Source organism: Hydra vulgaris, chromosome 10, assembly GCF_038396675.1.
Source record: "Hydra vulgaris chromosome 10, alternate assembly HydraT2T_AEP".
Taxonomy (NCBI): domain Eukaryota; kingdom Metazoa; phylum Cnidaria; class Hydrozoa; order Anthoathecata; family Hydridae; genus Hydra; species Hydra vulgaris.
The window spans coordinates 13,768,079-13,787,593 of record NC_088929.1 but is presented as its reverse complement, the minus strand read 5'-3'; the positions used below and the strand labels follow the sequence as shown (position 1 = coordinate 13,787,593).

Sequence of the window (19,515 nt, the reverse complement as noted above, 5' to 3'; positions counted from 1 at the left end):
ATTTTAATAATTTCAAGCATCGTCCACTGACAAACCCGTTCCAACCATTAGTTAATTATGATTCCAGCAAAGATAAACATGGAAAGAATCGTTATTTTTATGGCTTAAATAATTTTCCCCACAGCTAGTCTATTCATGTCTTTTGAAGGGCACATTATGTGTGTTTTGTATTGTTTTCCCGCAGCTGGTTCTCCGTGGATACCAGGTTTTCCAGGGTTTCCAGTTAAAAAAATTTTAAAGATCAAACCTGGACAGTTTCAAACTATTACTTAAAAAAGTTCAAACTGTTTTGAACTTTATTTTAGTTATGTTAAAACACACACAACTAAAACAAAGTATGTGTAAAAATATTTATTTGTTTATCATCATTAATAAAAACAAAAGCAAATAATACAAATGATGATCTAAAGTTTCATCATTTAAAGAATTTCTTATTTTAGATGCTAACATTCCAAGACTAAGAAAAGCTCACTCAGCTTCTAGTGATGTAGGATAAGTTTTATGATGAGCATTAAAAAGTAAGTTTTTGGGCCTAGCTTTGCTAGCTTAAAAACAGCCCTTTCTTCTTTTACAAGATTTGTTCTATTTTTCTCATGGTAAAGTTTCATTTCCATGTCTGATTGCATAAAAAAAATTTTGGGTTAAGGAACTAAATTCAATTCAGATTTAATTTTTTTAAATAATTTTTAGATTTAAACTTTTAACGTTATCAGTTATACTATCAGTACTTATTTCCTTGTCAATATCAGAGCTATAGTCAGATAGACTTAGATCACAACAGAATCTTTGGCGCTTTACTAACTGATCTCTCTTAAACCTTTGATTACATATCCCATGCGTCAAAACCGAAATTACTAAAAAAATAACTAAAATAAGAATATTGACTTACCCTTTAAAGCATTTTACCATCTAAACAAACAAACTAATATTAACATTTTAAAAAGCTCAATAATTTTATGTTACTTAATAAAAATCAAAGTACATACTAAAAGTTCTTGACAAACTAAGCTAACTAGTGGATAATACCTTTCTTCTTAGGTAAAAGCTTTTTACTCATTTTATTCGACTATATATAATGAAACTGTAATATCTATTAAAATACATTAGGTTCCGTTCCATATCCATGCCTTCCAAATTTAAGACGGAGAAATAAAATTTAGGTACCAAAGGGGCTGCAAATAATAGAGTACGTGCTGCAAAAAATAGTATCATTAAAGGACTATTTGTAGTATAATACATATTTGTTGTAGAGTTTAAAATTCCCTTTTGTTTTCTTATTATATAGTAGTTATCCTATTAAGTAACTTCATACTATTTTTAAGGTAATATTGCTCCAAAAAATAATTTGTGTGTATTTTGTGGAAAATTCAAGGAGTAGTTATGCTAACTTCTTATTGTCTTTTGAAACCAATAATCGGTATATAATAGGGCACTTTTTGTATTTATTAAAAATAAATATAAAACTATATGCCCTATACAAAATAAGTACCGCATGTGGTGTAACTTGCAAACATTTGATAGACAACTTTGGCTTATGTTCTCTTCGTGTGTATGATTGACAATGGTTTTAAATTATTTCATTAATGTGATTTTAAATTTTAATCAATACTTAAAACCAACATATTATTTTATATCAACATATTACACAAACTGTATATCATGGTATTTTTATTTAAACAAATGTTGGAGGTGGTTGCAACACCCTTTAATCTAAAAAATGATTACTTGGGTGTATCTTGCAATGTGATGCAAGTGGTTGGAGGATGAAGGAGAGGGGGGGGGGGAGGGGAGTACAATATATTTACCAGAAGCAAGTTGTATTTTAGTAAAATTTTACTTTTATTTGTAAAACTAGATTTCCTTTTTTTAATAAAGATAAAAATTAAACTTTTTTAATATTAGGGTGTGTTATTACACCACATTAATATCCAGCAGCGTAGCAACAAAAAATTACGTGCCCATCCCTCGCAAAATTTTATTCCGAGCCCCTAAATTACTTCTCTGATCTCACCCTTCCTTGCCCTCTTTTAATTCTTGTTCTTAAATGTGTTTCATTTTTTTTTTAATGTGCTTAAGGATCTTTTTGCAGTTGCCACGCTAACGGTGATGTTAAATATAACATTATTGCCGCTTTTATGTTTGTGAATGAGCCCATTTTGTTGCTTTGCGTTAAACAGATTTAATCAAGGTTTTATCAGTTTTTAAATAAGATGCTGTATATTTATGGTGAGGTCTTATAAGCACTTTATATAACTTGTGAGCCGTATCTTCATCAATTTGATTTTGTTTGTGGTTTATTACAAGTCTGTTATGAGTTTGAGAATCAAACGCTTTGGCAAAATCAAGATAGACATTACACTGGTAAAATGCTGTAGAAGACAAAAATATCAAAAGTCTCTGCTATGTTGATTTGCTGAGAACTACTCAATGCAACTAAAGCATGGTACACGTTTTTCCGAACAAAAATATAAGTTTTTTCAATTACAATATTTGTAAGTTTTTTATCAAAAAGTATGACATATTTGGTATGCATGGAAAGATTATTTTAACCACTATTATAATATGGTAAAAGAAATGCGACTATAACAAATCGACAAGCGTAGTTTGGTACCTAGTACCAAAGTACGCTTGACGATTTGTTATAGTCGCAAGTACCTTGGGGCTTGGTTATAGATAAGTCTATGGATTTGATTTTTTCAAAAAAGCACGTTTTAGTATTTGTTTTCAATAAATGTAGCTTGGCATTTATAATCAGACATTATTTCGGAAAATTATCCATGAAAAACCATATTTTTATGAAAGTTGAAGATATTATTTTCAATACCATACCTAAATGAGTATGTTTAACAATATTGTCACGTTAGATTCAGATAAACTATGGTAGTGGTAATTTTTCTGCAAAAGTTGTTTTTTCATAAATAATCATAACTTTAGGCCCCATTCAAAAAACTGTTTTCGGTATTTAGTATTATTTTTTATTATATACTCGGGATTTATTTGACCATCTTGAAAAAATAATTTATTCCATTCAGAATGTGTAAACAATTAAAAAACAGAGGCGATAAACTTTATAAACAAATTACTTTCATTTTTGAACTCGTTTCGTTTTTATATCAATTGTAAACTTTAATTGACATTTAGTTTCTTTTATTTTTATAACAATAATTTAAAAGTAACATAAGTTACTTTTAATTTATTGTTACAAAAAAAATTATACCTTTGAACACTAAGTCGATACAAATAGCTATTATGGCTTCAGTAAGGTGTTAAGATAAATACTTGCGTTAGCACAGCGCAAAATGGAACATATATTACTTAATTCATTCCCACTGCTTTTAGAAGTAGCATATATTTTTAAAATATACCAACACAAATATATTAAATTGTAATTAGGTTTATAAATTGTGTCAAACAAACACTTCAAGATATCTTTATAATTATATTGATATATCTACTACAAAACTATTATAATGGGCGCTTTGGTTGTTTATAACATTTTGTTCTATTCCTTAGTTGCATTGAGCAGTTATTATCCACACTGGCCCTCAACAAATTCAAGATCGATAAAAATGTCAATGAAAACTGTTTCCAGATCTTTTAAGAACTTTTTTTGTACATCACAAATCTGTTGAAATTAAAATCCTATCTGCTCGTCCCAGATTTTCAAATGACTTTCAAATCTACCATATTTTCCTAAAAACGTCAATGTCCAATTTAAATACTTGATAAGATAAAAAAATCATTTGTTTATATTTTTGGTTTTTAATTAAATTAATTTTGTATTACTAAATAGCTAAGAACTCTATTAAACTAAATTAATAAAGTTTCGAGCTTTTATCAAGTAATTATAAACAGAAATGACAACAAGTGTTAGAAGTAATAACTATGATATTATTTATCCATATAAAAATAAAGTCTTTATCTTTGAAATGTTTATTTTTTTAAAAATTATCAAAAAAGTCTTTAAAAATAAGTATTGAGTATTATACTTAAGATATGCCTAACAAATCAGCACATCATGATGAATCTAGAGTAAAAGTGTGTGCGCCATGTGGGAAAAAAATAATTTCAAAAAAAAGTCTCAGCAATTTGTCAATCACAGAAAAGATAGCTGAACAAATTAAGATGTAAATAAATTTAGATTTTGACATAGCAAAAAGCAAATATCCTCTTAGTATATTTGGTACCTGCAGAATAACGCTAAATTAGCAAGATAAAGATATTGAAAATAGAAAATTGCCTAAAATGCCATACTATGAAGACATATTATTGATAAAAGAAACTAAAACTAGAGGAGATAGACAATGCAATTGTTATATATGCATCACAGCAAGGTATATTGCTTATTAACCCATCGTTATAGGAAGAGGTTACAAAGGAAGATTGACTTGTAACATTACTGAAGATAATTGCTTACTTGCTGCTTCCGGAATTAGGAAGGTTTCTTTAAAATATTGTTCAGGTAAATGTTACAAGCTTTGCCATAATTTATATATACATATAATAATAAACAAAAAAAGTGATATAGCTGCTGTAAATTCTAATTAGGTTAGATAAGATTCCTTTTGTTTTTGAAGCAAACGTAAATTAATTTTCGTTGTTAATGGTCTGCAGACAGCCACTTCAACAAGTCCTTGTCCATATTGCTATATTAAATTACGTTCACTCCGAGGATTAATTACAAAGAAAGAAGGAGATATTGATAATGTAAACTGCAATTTAAAGATTTCTTCGAAATCTTTGCGAACATATGGTGATCTGAGAAAATACTACGACAGGTAAAATTAAAAACATTATGTTTTAAATTATTTTCTGTTATCAATATAATATCACCCGTTTAAAAATAAACATTTTGTATATGTTTTATATATATTTTATTAGGCTTCAGTTATTAGGAGTAATAAAAAAAAGAGATGCCCCAAACACTATGACTACAATGAACCTTCCATTTTTTAAAGACCCAGGTTCTATGTTAGTTATAGCTAAATGCTCTCTTCTTAAAACACTTTTAATACATAAATTTGTCTATCATGTCTTTTGGAAGGGAGTTTTGCCACTTTTAGGCAGAGTAAAAACCATCCTATCGCCCTTAAAGTTGAAACTGATTTCAAAAAAATACCAGGTTAGAATTTGATAAAAAATTTAGAGAAATTTAGTGTTTTCACTAGTTAATATCAAAATTAGTTAACTCGTAATATTTGTCTATGGTGAGGTTTATGAATGCAATGCATGTCGTAAGCTACTTCAACATGCAGATAAACTTCTTAAAGCTGATGTCCTTGGTAAAGTTAGCCCATTATTGTTGTTGCCTTTAGTTTCATAGCTAAAAGCAATGGACAATGTTGTCAAACGTTGTTTTGGAACTGGAAAGGTTTCTCAAAATATATCTCATTACCTGCAAGTTTTGAAAACAGTGTTTCAGGCAACAGATTTATCTAAAACTCGGAAAATACACATAATTCTTGAACACATTAAACAATGCCTTTTTGAACTAATATCAGAATATGGACTAGGACTTGTACCTGAACAAACCGGAGAGTTAATTCATTGGGAATTTTTAAAGTAGTGGTTGCAATATCAAATTAATATAATTGTTCCAATTTAATTTAAAGTATGCAAAAGCGCCGTTTTATTGCGTATTGTAGCTTTATAATAACTTTCAAAAGTATTGCAGATAGCTGAAGTAATTTATAGCTAATAACAACTTTAACCAGTGTGTATCGTTAATGTGCTTTAACATTTTCTTTAACAAGTTGTTTGAAAATTTTGCAGGCAACAAGTGGTTAGTGAAATAGGTTGATAGTTTTCAGCAAGTAATTTATCTTCCGTTTTCTTATATACCAAACTAAAATTCGTTAATTTCCAGAGAGAGATATGTAAGTGGAAAAAAGTTTTATCGGGATTTAAATCGGTAAGTTCCTTGATAATGTCTGAAATAAAAAAAACCTATCACTATACGTTCATTTGGGTTTAATATCGCTTTTATTTAACGATGAAAAATATTCAGAACTTTCAAGTGTAAATATAGATTTGAATTGAGAGTTCAGAAGATCAACTATAGTTGGAAGAGCTTCAATAGTTCTGACATTAGAGAGAACTTTAAGAGAACTCAATCTTTACTTATTAGCTGCATTTTAACAAATTTGTAGATGGTGAATTTGTTTAGGGTTGTTCTAAAATTTTAATAGTATTTCTTTTTCATGTGTTTTTTTTGCTTTAAATATTTCAGTTCTTAAGGAACAATTAAGACGATTCCAAGTTATTGGTGGTACTACCCTCCAAATTTTATTTTCTAATTTATGATCTTTTTATCAAAAATGTTTTTTTTTTTTTTTTTAAATAATAAACATTTTTCGATAGCCTTTAACAAACAGAATATAAAAAAAACACCATTTTTTTATTTATTTGTTTAAAAAAGATGTTGAGTCAGCAAAAAAAGCAAAAAATATGCAGGTACAAGAATATAAATAACTTGAGTAATATTTGAGATAATAGCTTTTTTATCTCAAATATTACTCAAGTTATTTATATTCAAATTATTTGTATTCTCAAAAGTTTGTAAACTTTAAAGTTTACAAACATATAGCTAAATGGTTGGTGGTGTGCCCTAATAGAATTTTTCAAAATTACTCAGCCAAAATAAAATACATATATTCGCTTGTAAAAATCATAAAAAATGGCCCACTGGGTATGTCTAATTTTAAGTTCTGGTCAAAATAAAAAATATTTTTTCATATATTCTACTACCAGCTTTTTTTACAATAATAATAAACAAACTGCGAAAATAAAAAATAAACCAAAAAAAATCTCTCATTAAAACGCATCAAAACTGTCCAGAACAATATGATTAACCTCCTTCGATTTTTTGCTCTATGTCAAAATAAACTTTCAACAATACCAATAAAAAAATTCTAACAGACATAAACATAAACAGACAAATTTTGGGACTTTCTGTTATTTTTTGAAGGAAAGTAAAGTGGTTCTTGTGATTTAGGATGTTTAAACTGTTAGAATTTAAAGAAGAAAAAAAATTTTGTTGCTAATTTTAACAGAGTAGAACATTTGATCTGCGGTTTTATGTAGAAATAAAATATCCCAGTTGATTAATGCAATAAAGTTTGATATTGAATTGTAATCGCCTTTGTTATAACTAAACAATTGAGATTCACTTTTGAAAAACGGTTGTGAAACTAAGATTCTTCAAATGATACTAAAGTGAACCTTAAAGTTACTACCTAGTTAGTAGTCTTATAGTTACTACCTATAGCATTGTGAAATAAGTTTAAACTAAAATTAAATAGATGACAAGTCTAACTTATGGTATGCGCAACCACATGGTGTCTAAAAGTAGAAAATGTGATATGTTGTGTAAAGAGGTCGTTTGAGCATATTAGAAATATATATTCAAGAAATTATATTATCCAGAACCTCTTGGGTTGAAAGATTTAATACCATCATTATATCACTTTATATTCGAGTTAAAACCACCAATAATGAAGCAGCCATTGTAGTGCTCCCTAATTAAGCTATGAGCTAATTTGAAGACTATATTTTATTAAAAGCTATACATTTTATTAAATTAGAATCATTTGGTATTATATACCCAAGATGAGTAAATGTTTATTGTTAACTTTTACAGAGATGAATATTTATTTTTACATTATGAGAGTTAAATACGTCAGTAATGTAGATTTCTATATTGTCATTTCGACGTCCGTGTTGGCAATCTTTTTTTTAAAGCGATTTTTTGTTTCAATACAATAGTTTTATTTTTATAATTTTCTTTAATACGTACGACATCACACTTGCTACTTAATGAATAAATTTTGTATAATTTATGAGTTAGTGCAGCTTGTTTAATATTTTTAGATATAAATAAATAAAAAGTTGCTCACTGTTTGAAGTATTAGTCAAGATTATTGTGAAAGTTAAAAAAAAAGTCTGAAAAAGAGTATATAATTCTTAGCTATATAACAACAGCACAAATTGATAATGTTGCCATGTTTATATACAAGCATATTATTTTTAAGAGTGAAAACTTTTTAAAACAATTAAAAAAAAAGTTAACTGAACGTTTTATATCTCTTGACCCCCTCTATTCGTGGCTGCAGGCCCTTTGCTGAGTCTATATTCACTCTAACAAAAGATACATCTTTTATATTTGGCAGTGGTTGGGATTAGGGTGTGAACGCAATTTAAAATAACGTTTTGTATGTAAAAGTTATCAATTTCACAAAGAAGACACTATTTTATGAAAAAAATGTGCGAACAAGAACGCTTTATTTCATTTTAAATTATTCTCTAATTATTAGGAACCTATATATGAGCGGTAATTAAGGCATAATTTATCGCGTTGTCTTTTTATAATAAAATCGATGCATAGCGTATGTTTTTGAATTGTCAGGCACGTAACAGTTGAATTTTTATTAAGGCAAATATTTATATCTTTGAAATTTATATGATTTTTAATTTTTTCTTTGAAATTTTTTTATTTTTTTTAATAGGTAATAACATAATATGCTGTTATTTATTTAAAAAAATCATTATTGTATTGAATTGACTAAATTTACTTTAAACGTATGAACAGAAACATCGTAAAAATCTAAATTATGTAACGGTCACCTTCGTAACGTAATTACGTTACGGACGTGACAATAGTGCTACGTATTTGACAAACATGTTAAATACATGGCCGTTTATGTAAAAGACGAGTTTATTTGTTGGATAATTTAGAACTTAGAATTTACGTATCAAAAAATTAGAATTTAAGCCATAAGTATTGTCATTATTTTAAACCAGAAATATTTTTTTATTTGAAACCATCATTTAATAGTTCTATTTCGCTGCTAAGCTATCAATATTAAAGAACTGATATTATATTTGTTTCTACCAGAGATCTGTATTACAATTACAACAAAGAAAACAAAATCAAACCAGGAAAAGCAAGCGAAATTCAGAGCCAAAATAAGAAATGATCCTGCATAATTTGAAGATTATAAGAAGGAAAGAGAATGTCAAATGCAAAGAAGAAAAGCTAAAAAGCCAAAGACTGAAAGTAAGTAACAACGTCATTGGAAACAATAGTGAGAAGCACAGCAGCGCAGTTGGGAAAATGCAAAGACACGATTGTCATCGGTAAATCATTTAAGAATAGAATCTCTACCAGGTACATCATTTTTTACACTACCTAATTCATCAACTCTAAACCACAATAAATATAGGCAGAAAAGTCAAGTCAGAAAACGCATTATAAAGGAACAAAGTAAAGCGTATTAACTGATAAACAAGCTACGTGTACAGGTAATGAAGCTAACCAAGCATACGGATGAGTATCGAAAGCGAGCAAAAAGCCTTAAGAAACTATTACACAGTTACACACCACGCAGTAAAATGAGAAACATGACCCAAGGTTTGAATGGGTACCCTGAAACCAAAAGAGCACTTCTATTTTATAATGTTTTATGTGATAAGTTACGCGAGAAGTATTCAGCAACCAAATCAGAATAAGAAAAATTTGCAAGGTATAAGTCTATAGTGTTTCGCTATGCATCTGTTGTTATAGCATTCTATAAAAGAGATGATAAATGCATGAGAACTACCAGCAAGAGAGACACTATCGCGCATAAAGATGAAAAAAAAAAAAACAACGAAGAATTTTGCTAAGTACACTTTCAGACCTGCACAAGACGCTTGCTGTAGAAAACAAAAACAAAAGTTTTATATGCTACATTTTGTGCTTGTAGATTATTTTGGGTGGTAATTCCAACTGCCCATGACAGGGAAACGTGCCTCTGCAAGCTGCATGAAAACGGACGACTTATTAATAACAAGCTGGCTCAGCTAAAGATCTTACCATTAAACTGTAAGACTGTTGGTAATTGTGTAAAAGAAATAGTTTGCAATGATTTGCAATGAAAAGGTTTAAGAACCTGTGAAACATGTTGCTAAAAAAAATAAAGAAATGCCATAAAGAAAGTTTTATGGAGAACAACCATGCAAATGGCAGCAATGGAACACAATTCAGGTGAACAGACTGGTCAAAAATGAGGACACAATAGTAAAGAGAACTCTAAGTCAGGAAATCAACAGGACTGTTGGAAATTTTAGGAGCATATTTGGAAATTATTCCGTCATTATGTCTTCACGTATTCACTCTCAGCCACCAGTTTAATAATCGATCAGAGAATAAAACACAGAATAATAAAAAAAAAAATAAATATTATTAATGTCGAAGCCCCCTTGCCTAATCCTAATAATAGCAACGAAAATAATATTCTAGACTCAGTCTTTATTACCCAAACTTTATCAAAAATTGGCCTAAACGTAAACTCGTTTATGAAAATACACTGCTATCCAAAATCAAATTATAACTTTAACCAATCATCCCCATCGACTCTTCTGTCAGTCGAACTAAAAAAAAAGAAGATTATCATCTAACCATCAGAAACTCTTGTATCTTACAAAGTGATAATACTTTTATACGCTCTAAAAGAAGTTTTGCCGATCAAACAAAATTTAACAAATTATATATCATTCCGCATTTATTTTTGCGGCGAACAGACGTGTTTTTTTGTTTTTGTTTTTTTTAATAATATAAATTTAAAAGTATAAAATACAAGTTGCTATCAATTATTAAATATGGCAGTAACTATTAGCAAAATTCGAACAATGTTCAGGAAATGTTTGCGGAGTACAAAAAAGATATAGAACTACTAATGAAACAACAAAAAGAAAATATTCTTAAACTTATCAGTGCGAATGCAAAAAATAACTAGCGACCGATAACAAAGGCTGAAACAAACATTAATGATAGCGTGGAAAAAATTAAACGATTTGAAAAGGATGTATTTGATATAAAGGAAAGTTTAAATTTTACGAGGAACTCAAAAAATAAAAGGTCAAAAATAATATTGAGTCTATTGAAAAAAAAAGATTTTTTAAAAACGAAGCACATAAAAACGAGTTTATTGACGTTAAAAAAAAACTTAGAGAAATTGAGGATCGGTCACGAAGAAATAACCTAAGAATTGATGGCATCAAAGAAAATGAAAATGAAACGTGGTCTGTAAATGAAATAAAAGTGATTAAACTTTTTGAGGAGACTCAAAGGGTGTAAAATGTGAGAATTGAACGTGCGCATCGCAATGGACGCCGAGATGCAAAATCACCACGCACAGTTATTATTAAGCCGTTAGACTACGAAGATTAAGTAGATTTTAAAAAATTCTTCTAAATTAAAGGGTGAAAATATCTACATAAACGAAGAATTTTGCTTCGAAACGAACTTAATAAAAAAAGATCTTAGAGAAAAAATGAAAATTGAGCAGCAGCTAAGAAAATTTGCATATATACCATATATTAAGCTAATTGTACGCGAGTGGGTGTCTAAGAAAACGAAAGAAATCCCAAATCCGTATAGATAAGGGTTAGGGTTTATTAGTTTTTTTTTAACTATTGCTAACTATTTTATTAACTGTTTTGCGTTTATTTATATACGCTTTACTTTAAAATGGAGGAAAACTTTAAAATTAAATGTTTAGATGAAAATGTCGTACTCAGTGACGTCGATGATTCTAATAACTTTAATCAAAAAATATCTGAAAGCCAATACTATACAGTTATTGTATCTTCTCAATATCTTCAAAAAAAAAAATAGTTTTTCAATTTTAAACATTAATATTTAAACTTTAAATAAAAATTTTGAAAATCTTAAGTTTTTGTTAGATGAATTAAAACACGTTTTTAAAATTATTTGTCTAACAAAAACTTGGTGTAAGCGGGGTGAAACAAATACCCAATTTGGACTAATTAATTACTCATCGATTCACTCACCACATAGTTTTGACGTTGGTGGGGACGTATGTATTTTTGTTCACAACTCAATTAGTTATAATTAACGTCACGATCTCTGTGTAAATGAAATAGATTGTGAGTCATTATGCATTGAATTAATATTCAAAACCAAAAAAAAAAAAATAGTTATAAATGCCACATATAGACCTCCATCTACTAGCTTAAAAAAATTTGAAACTCATCTTAAACCATTCTTAACAAATATAAATAAAACCCGAAGTCATGTTGTACTTAGTTGGGGATTTTAACATTGACCTAATAAACCATGCTTCCAATAATAATGTTTAGAATTTTATAAACTCTTCTTCAAAATAGTTTAATTCCGACAATAAACAAGCCAACGAGAGTGACTAACAACTTTTCTACACTTCTTGATAATGTAGTAACTAAAACCATCTTAATAACCGTCTTTACAGCAGCATAATCAAAACTGACTTATCGGATCATTTCCCAATATTCCTAGTTACTAACAATATATTATTTAACAGCATTTTTTCTCAATCCATTATATTTTGGCGACAGATCAATGAAAACTTCGTAAAACAATTTCAAAATCTTTTAAGAAACAACGTTAATTGGAATCTGGTATTGCAGTCACATGACGTTAACAACGCATATGATCTATTTTTAAATCAATTCTGCAAGCAAAATGAGCAAGCATTTCCTGGAAAAAAAAAATTGTTAAAACCAAAACTGTTTTAACTTCATGGATGTCAAACGGGTTACTAAAATCTTGTGCGGCCATGACGCAGTGGTTAGAGCGCTTGCATTAGAAGCAAGAGATTTGGGTTCAAAACGAACTCTAGACATATATTCACGTCGCGGTAGGGAAGGAAGCGTGAACTTCCTGTTAAATGCACTTCCACGGTGCTCTGTGAAAAGAGCGTTAGGTCTTCTTGGGGCACCTAAATAACAAATTTAAAAAAAAAAACCGTCTCCAGTTGTTTTGAGCACATCAAATTCTGCTGCACAATTGAAGGGTATTGTTACAAAAGAAACACCACAATTAAATGATGTTGTTCTACAGCATGAGAAAATACCAATATTGTAAGTTGTTGATTTGTATCTTGGCTTTAATTCTGCCCTCGAAATTTTGAAAAAGATTTCCCCGTGTCGCGAAATTGCTGTATTAAGACAGCAAAAAAGAAAGACAGAGTTCGCTGAAAATCACCTTTCAAGAAGTAACTAGGAGAGCATAAAAACAATGTGAAAGAAAAGCAACAAGCAGCGATGATGCGAAAAAAAAAGCTGCACTCAATAAAGTGATCAAGCGAAAAACAACAAGTTTGAGAAAAAAAAGGTAAAGCCTGAAAAGCAGAAAGAAAAAAAAGCTAATGAAAGTAAGAAACCAAAGACAAAGAAAAATATGATTTCTACCTCTGAATGTATTACTGATACAAGTTTATGCAACATATGTTCTTATGCATACAATGTGCTACTATTCAATATTAATCGAATAGTGGCACATTCAATTAATATCGATATTCGATGATATTCCACTGGTTCAGATAATTCTGACTTCTGCTTCTACTGTGAATCATAGTTTTGTATAGATTACTTGAACATTTAAGTTAGTTTTTTTGTAATTTTTTTTTTAAATAACTACTAATAAAAACTTAGTTTTTACAACTGTTTAAAAAATGCCCCAAACAGAGGTTTTGCCCAAAATCTTGCCCCAAACAGAGGCTTGAGGCAAGATAATTGTTTTTTTGATTTTTAATTTTATCACCAGTAATGAAGTAGTTTTTTATCATACCAATGTTTTCTCTTATAAGTAAACGTTGATATTAAAAAGAAAAAGTGCTAGAAAATTTAAAAGTGTTTGTTACGTACTACTAAGTTTGTTAAGGGGGGCATGTTGCCCCACTCTAACCTACTCTCAATGCTTTTTTTTTAATATATCTAAGTCATTGATTGCTTGACTCATTTGAAAATAGTTTGAATAATTAAATAACAGTCATTTAAAACTGGTCATCGTATTTATTGAATTTCGTATTTATTGAATTTCGTATTTATTGAATTTCGTATTTATTGAATTTCGTATTTATTGAATTTCGTATTTATTGAATTTCGTATTTATTGAATTTCGTATTTATTGAATTTCGTATGTAAAGTTATTAATGATTGTCATAAAAATGATGTCTGCAGACAACAAATAAAACAGTATGAAAAAAATAACTGTGTTTTTCTAATGAATTGGTATCTTTGTCAACTAACTAAATGTGATGTTTATAATAGCCTACTGCATATATAAAGTAGTAATTTCCATAAAGTCCATCATTTAATATTGTTATGTCTAGTACGTAGCGTTATAATATGAAGTTTAGTTGCTCATTTGTATACACATAGGAGTTATTTAAAAACAAACAAAAGTATTTCTGTTAAAGGTTGAAGCAGTTGATTTTTAGTGAAACTGACTGAATTGTGTCAAATACCCGGCTATCCGACTAAATTCGTAAAAAAACCAACAATAACTAGAAAATCACCTTCTTTAGGGGAGGTAGGGGTGGGGGTGGGGGTAGGGATAGAACACCCTCCCCCCTTCTCTCCTCCTAAAATTGCCTCTGCCGAAATTTAATTGACATTTTTGCTTTGCTAAATTCTTTCAGTGAACATTTTATTACCCATAAAAACAAACTTTTGGGAAATATAAATTACTTTTATGTAATTAAAAATATCTTATATGTTTGGAAATATTTTAATTGATATACGAGCATTGTTTGATAACTTATTTTAAAAAAACCATCGAATTCAAAAATAATAATTTTGTGAAAATGCAACATGTGATATACTAATATGAACATTGTAATGTAAGAATAATTTTTTACGTGTTGCAGGTCATATCATAGATCATTAATAGATTGAACTAGAGATTGTTGGCAATCCTCCATACAATAAGATTTCACTAATCTCTTAGAGATTTAAACTATTTGACGGAAATTAAATTTTCTTTTGTCTCACTACTTCGTTTTGGCATTTTTCGGTGTTTGAATTTTTTTTACAAGTAGGGTTCTTGAATAATAATATAATTTAAAAATTTTTGTTATATGGTTACATAGGAGTTATAAAAAGAAAATTGAATATAGGGGAAGGTTGCGTAAGTTGAGCAGGTTTCTGAGATGTTATAACCTTACTTACGGGTAGACTACTGATTTTTTCGCGAACATTTTTGGTTAAGGATGTTCAAACAAGTTCGACGGTGTTATTTATTTTAATTTCTTGGTTGTGTAATTAATATTCTTTGATTATTTTGTTGTTAAAAAAATTTACCATTCCCGTTATAATTTTTTATTATTCAATATTTTGTAATTACATCAGAACGAAACAAGACTATCAAAAATTTATTAGATCCTCGATATTTTATGCTTATCTACTGCTTATTCCATTGGTTATATGAGATCATAAATGCTATTTAAATTATGATAGTTCTTGGTAAAGTTGCTAAAGTTGATACGTTTTTAGACACTCAAGATGTGACGCAGCTTTTTATCAAGAAAAGCGCGTTTTTTTAAAGTTGTTCTCCTCAGAGCTTTATTTTGGTATTTCAAGAGCGAAATTTTTTCCAAAAAATAGTATCGCAAACTTTTTAAGAGATAGGAGTTTTTGGAGATAGGAATTTTTTAGAGATAGGAATTATTTTTAGAGATAGGAATTTTTTAGAGATAGGAATTTATTTTTTAGAGATAGGAATTAAAACTTTTTTAGAGATAGGAATTTTAGAGATAGGAATAGAGAAAGATTGATTAATGTTTTTTATTACGGTTGAGATAATTACTTTTTACTTATGTATAGTCCTTAAAAATACAATTTTATTTAATTTTTTGTGTGATTATTTTTTTGTTATTTTGAGTTTTTTTTAGTACCATTTAAAAAGCTTATCCTAAGAAACTGGTTTTCTAAAATGGGATGATTGGGCGTGTTAAAAATAACGCAATTTTTGGTATAAAGACTTTTTTTAATGAACTATTCATTTATATACTTTATGAGGAAAGATTAAACTATGATAATCTGCAAAAATAAATATAAATATTATAATATTTTGGCTTTAAAAAAACAATAGACTTTTAACATGCTCAACACACGCAAACTTCCCCTATATAATATTTTTTAACAAAATAGAAAAATATATTAATCACGATACTTTACATTAAGCACAATACTTTACATTAAGCATTACATTACATTAGGCACCGCCGATACGGTTCGTAAAGTCCGCAAAAAGTTACACCGACTTATTTTGCGGATTAAAACAGTACGATCGTTAAATATTTTACAAACCATAGTTCGAAAAATAATTTACGAACTAATAGCGAATTTTTTTTTTCGGATTCTCTGTTCGGATTATTAATCCGAAAAATTTTTACGAACTGCTAGCGGATTTTTATTTTGCGGATTTTTTTTGATGTTTGGATTATTAATCCGCAAAACTTTTGCGAATTAATTCGCTAAGCGAATTATACGAATCGTGTTCCGTTCGCGTCACCATTAAATGGTGTGGTCCAAATAAATTCCATTTTTATTGTGCGTGTCCTATAAATAGTGGATTTCTTTTTTATTTTCAATCATTCCTATTTGGAAATCTTAACCTACAACAATTCGTTCAACAGATCAACAAGTCAACTTCACTTACATTTATTACGGTAAGCCATTATTATATCATTTTGATTCAAAAGTTAAAAATTTTTCAAACTCAGTTTTTGTGTTTTTTTTTTTTTTTTTTCATGGATCAAATTCTTTGGCGAATTAATTCGCTTTGCGGATTGCTTCAATTAGTGGATTGGTTCGATAAAATTTATATTGTTATATTTCTTCTACTTAAATAGAAACAGAAATAAAAATAGAAATAGAGACAAAAACTAGTTTGAAAAATTGTTACGTTCATTTCAACAATTAAGGCAAATAATTAGTTCTTTTATTGAAAACATTATGCATGCCTCTAAATTATCATTTATTGTCAAGACAAATATTAAGGAAATTTTCAAATAACTTTTAAATAATTAGTTCTTTTTCGGAAACTGTTTGCATGCGTCACGTTTTATTAAGACAAATATTAAGGAAATAATATTTGCTTAATGTTTTTAATAATACTTCCTCAATATTTCGGAAATATTGAGGCAGATATTTCAATAAAAAGTCCGTAAACCGAAAATGTAATTTGAACCGTGTTTTCGAATTTTTAATCCGAAGAGTAACCTGTATTATTATTCAGGGTGCGTATTCACAAAACATTCGTAACTTTTGCGCTGCTCAACTAAGGTTACGGAAATCGTAAATTCATGTTACAATTTGGTATTCAACGATGTTTCGCAGCAGTTCCGTAAAGTTAGGGTTGCCGTAAAGTAACCGTAAAGTTAAATTAACCGTAAAGTTAGGGTTGCACGTGAGTTGCGCTGAACTTACGCAAAAACTTACGCAAAAAACAACCAAGTTGATTTTATTTTGAATGAACCAAGTTTTCGTAATTAAATAAAACAACTTTTCTTATATTGAGATCTTATAATTTTTAACTAATTTAATAAAAAAAATCAAGCAGGGAATATATACAGCTCGAGAAGAACCAATCTTTCAATCTCAAAGGTTGAGATGTTGATATATATGAAAGAAAACACTAAGCAACTCAGCAAAATTCAAGACATTGAGTGGCCAGGAAATGAATTGGGAAAATGATTCATTTTCAGTGTGATTTCGACTTTTTCTATTTCTTAACATGAAAATCATTTCGTTTCATTGTATATTTGAATGTTGTAAATTAATAAACACGAATCTTATTTCAAAAGCGTTATTTATTCTGAATCCGTATAAATCCGTAAAAATAATACCGGTTCGGATTCCAATTCAAAAAAAAAATTTTTCGAATTGCAATCCGATCCGAAAGCATCGAATCGGATTGCAGTCCGAAAAAATAATCCGAAAAAATTTTAACGAATTCTTTTTCCGATAAATTACTTTGGGATCAAATCAACCCGTAAGTAATTTGAACCATTCAGCATAGATAGTTCGGTGCACAATCCGACAATCCGATAAACAGTAACGGATCGGCGGTCTCTACATAAAGTTTTTTTTTTTATTTCAGATAGATGAGATAATTTTTATTTCGGATAGATGAGACAATTGTCGTTTTAATGTATAATCCATACTCAAGTTTTTTTACTCGACGCAAACGTTTCCAATTGTTTTGCTTTTTTATTGATAACAATCGATAGTATCGATGTCTTGGCTTTTAAACTATAATTTAAATGTCTATCTACTAACACGTCTTTGTTGCGAAGTAGTCAATTAGTTAGTTATCATTTTTAATTAGTTAGTAATTTAGTAATTAAGTGTACATTTTAATGACTATGGTACTTTTTAAGAATTATCAAGAGAGTATATAACTTTGCATATAGAATATTCTGTGAATTTTTTAATACTGATTGTAATTGAATCAGTGTTTTTTTAAAAGGCGAGTTTGCTCAAAACTAACTGAGCAAATCCGCCCAGATAAAAAGCACTGATTTAATTATTGTCAAGAGAGTTAAACTTTGTATATATTCAGTATGGCGCAACATCTAAATGACGATGTCAAGGATTTTACCTTAGGCTTCATTTTATTTATAACTTGCGTCTTTATTTCGCTCTTTATTTTGACATTCAAATTTCCGCGCATTTAATGAGTAATGATGCATTAGCAAGACTGTGTTCCCGATTTTATTATTATTAGTAGTAAGTAAGGTTTTTTATTCCATTTTTAGCAAAGCACAATTTAAGATAAAATGATTTTTATTCAACTTTTGTAAGACTTTTAGGATTTTATAATATGATAAACTCAAAAATCAGGTTTTTTGTAACTTGAATGGAAATTTCAGGATTTCCATTTATCAAACATTGAAGAACTTTCAGACGCTAACTAGACACTATCAGTATAATTTTTTTATAAAAAGAAATTTCTAATATAGGACAAATTATATTAAAAAACCAATTGCAGAGAAATGGATGTCAGTTGGAATAGTTTTTTTATTTTATTTACGTTTTTATATATTGTCTTATATTATGTTTAAATACGTGCGCGTTTGTGTGTGCGTCTCTCTCTCTCTCTCTCTCTCTCTCTCTCTCTCTCTCTCTCTCTCTCTCTCTCTCTATATATATATATATATATATATATATATATATATATATATATATATATATATATATATATATATATATATATATATATATATACATTAATGTTGTTTCACTAAAGTGTATAAGTGAAAATATTGTTTTTAGGTAAAAACTAATAAAGTCAGTATGATGAAAATCATTGTTTTAGTATTTTTGATAGCTATGGTTGGATACACAGTGAGATGCAGTTTTCACATTAAGGAAAATAAGTTAGAAAATCATAATGGCATGCCACCGATATGCAAATTTAAGCCTACAATGGTTTGCAAAAAAGTTTGCATGAAAACTGTATGCTACAACTTATGTCGTCCCAATAGAGTTTTAATATGTGAACAATAATTTTAAGAAAAGCATGTTTACAATATCCTGAAAACTAAATTATTTTAAACTTAGATTTTGTTTTTTTTTTGAGTTTATTTTTTTGAGTTTTTTTTTATATATACTTTAATGAATTATAAATGCTTGAATGTTTACAAAATAATTCAAAATGTATTTTTACTTGAACATAGTAATAACCCA

At 28.6% G+C, this 19,515-nt stretch overlaps 1 long non-coding RNA gene across 1 annotated transcript; it reads left to right on the top strand.

Annotated features, from left to right (window-relative positions):
- Positions 1–18,421: 18,421 nt before the first annotated feature.
- On the top strand, positions 18,422–19,515 carry LOC136086507 (uncharacterized). Its single transcript, XR_010641377.1, has 2 exons — positions 18,422–18,555; positions 19,102–19,515. It is a non-coding gene; the product is annotated as an uncharacterized LOC136086507 (long non-coding RNA).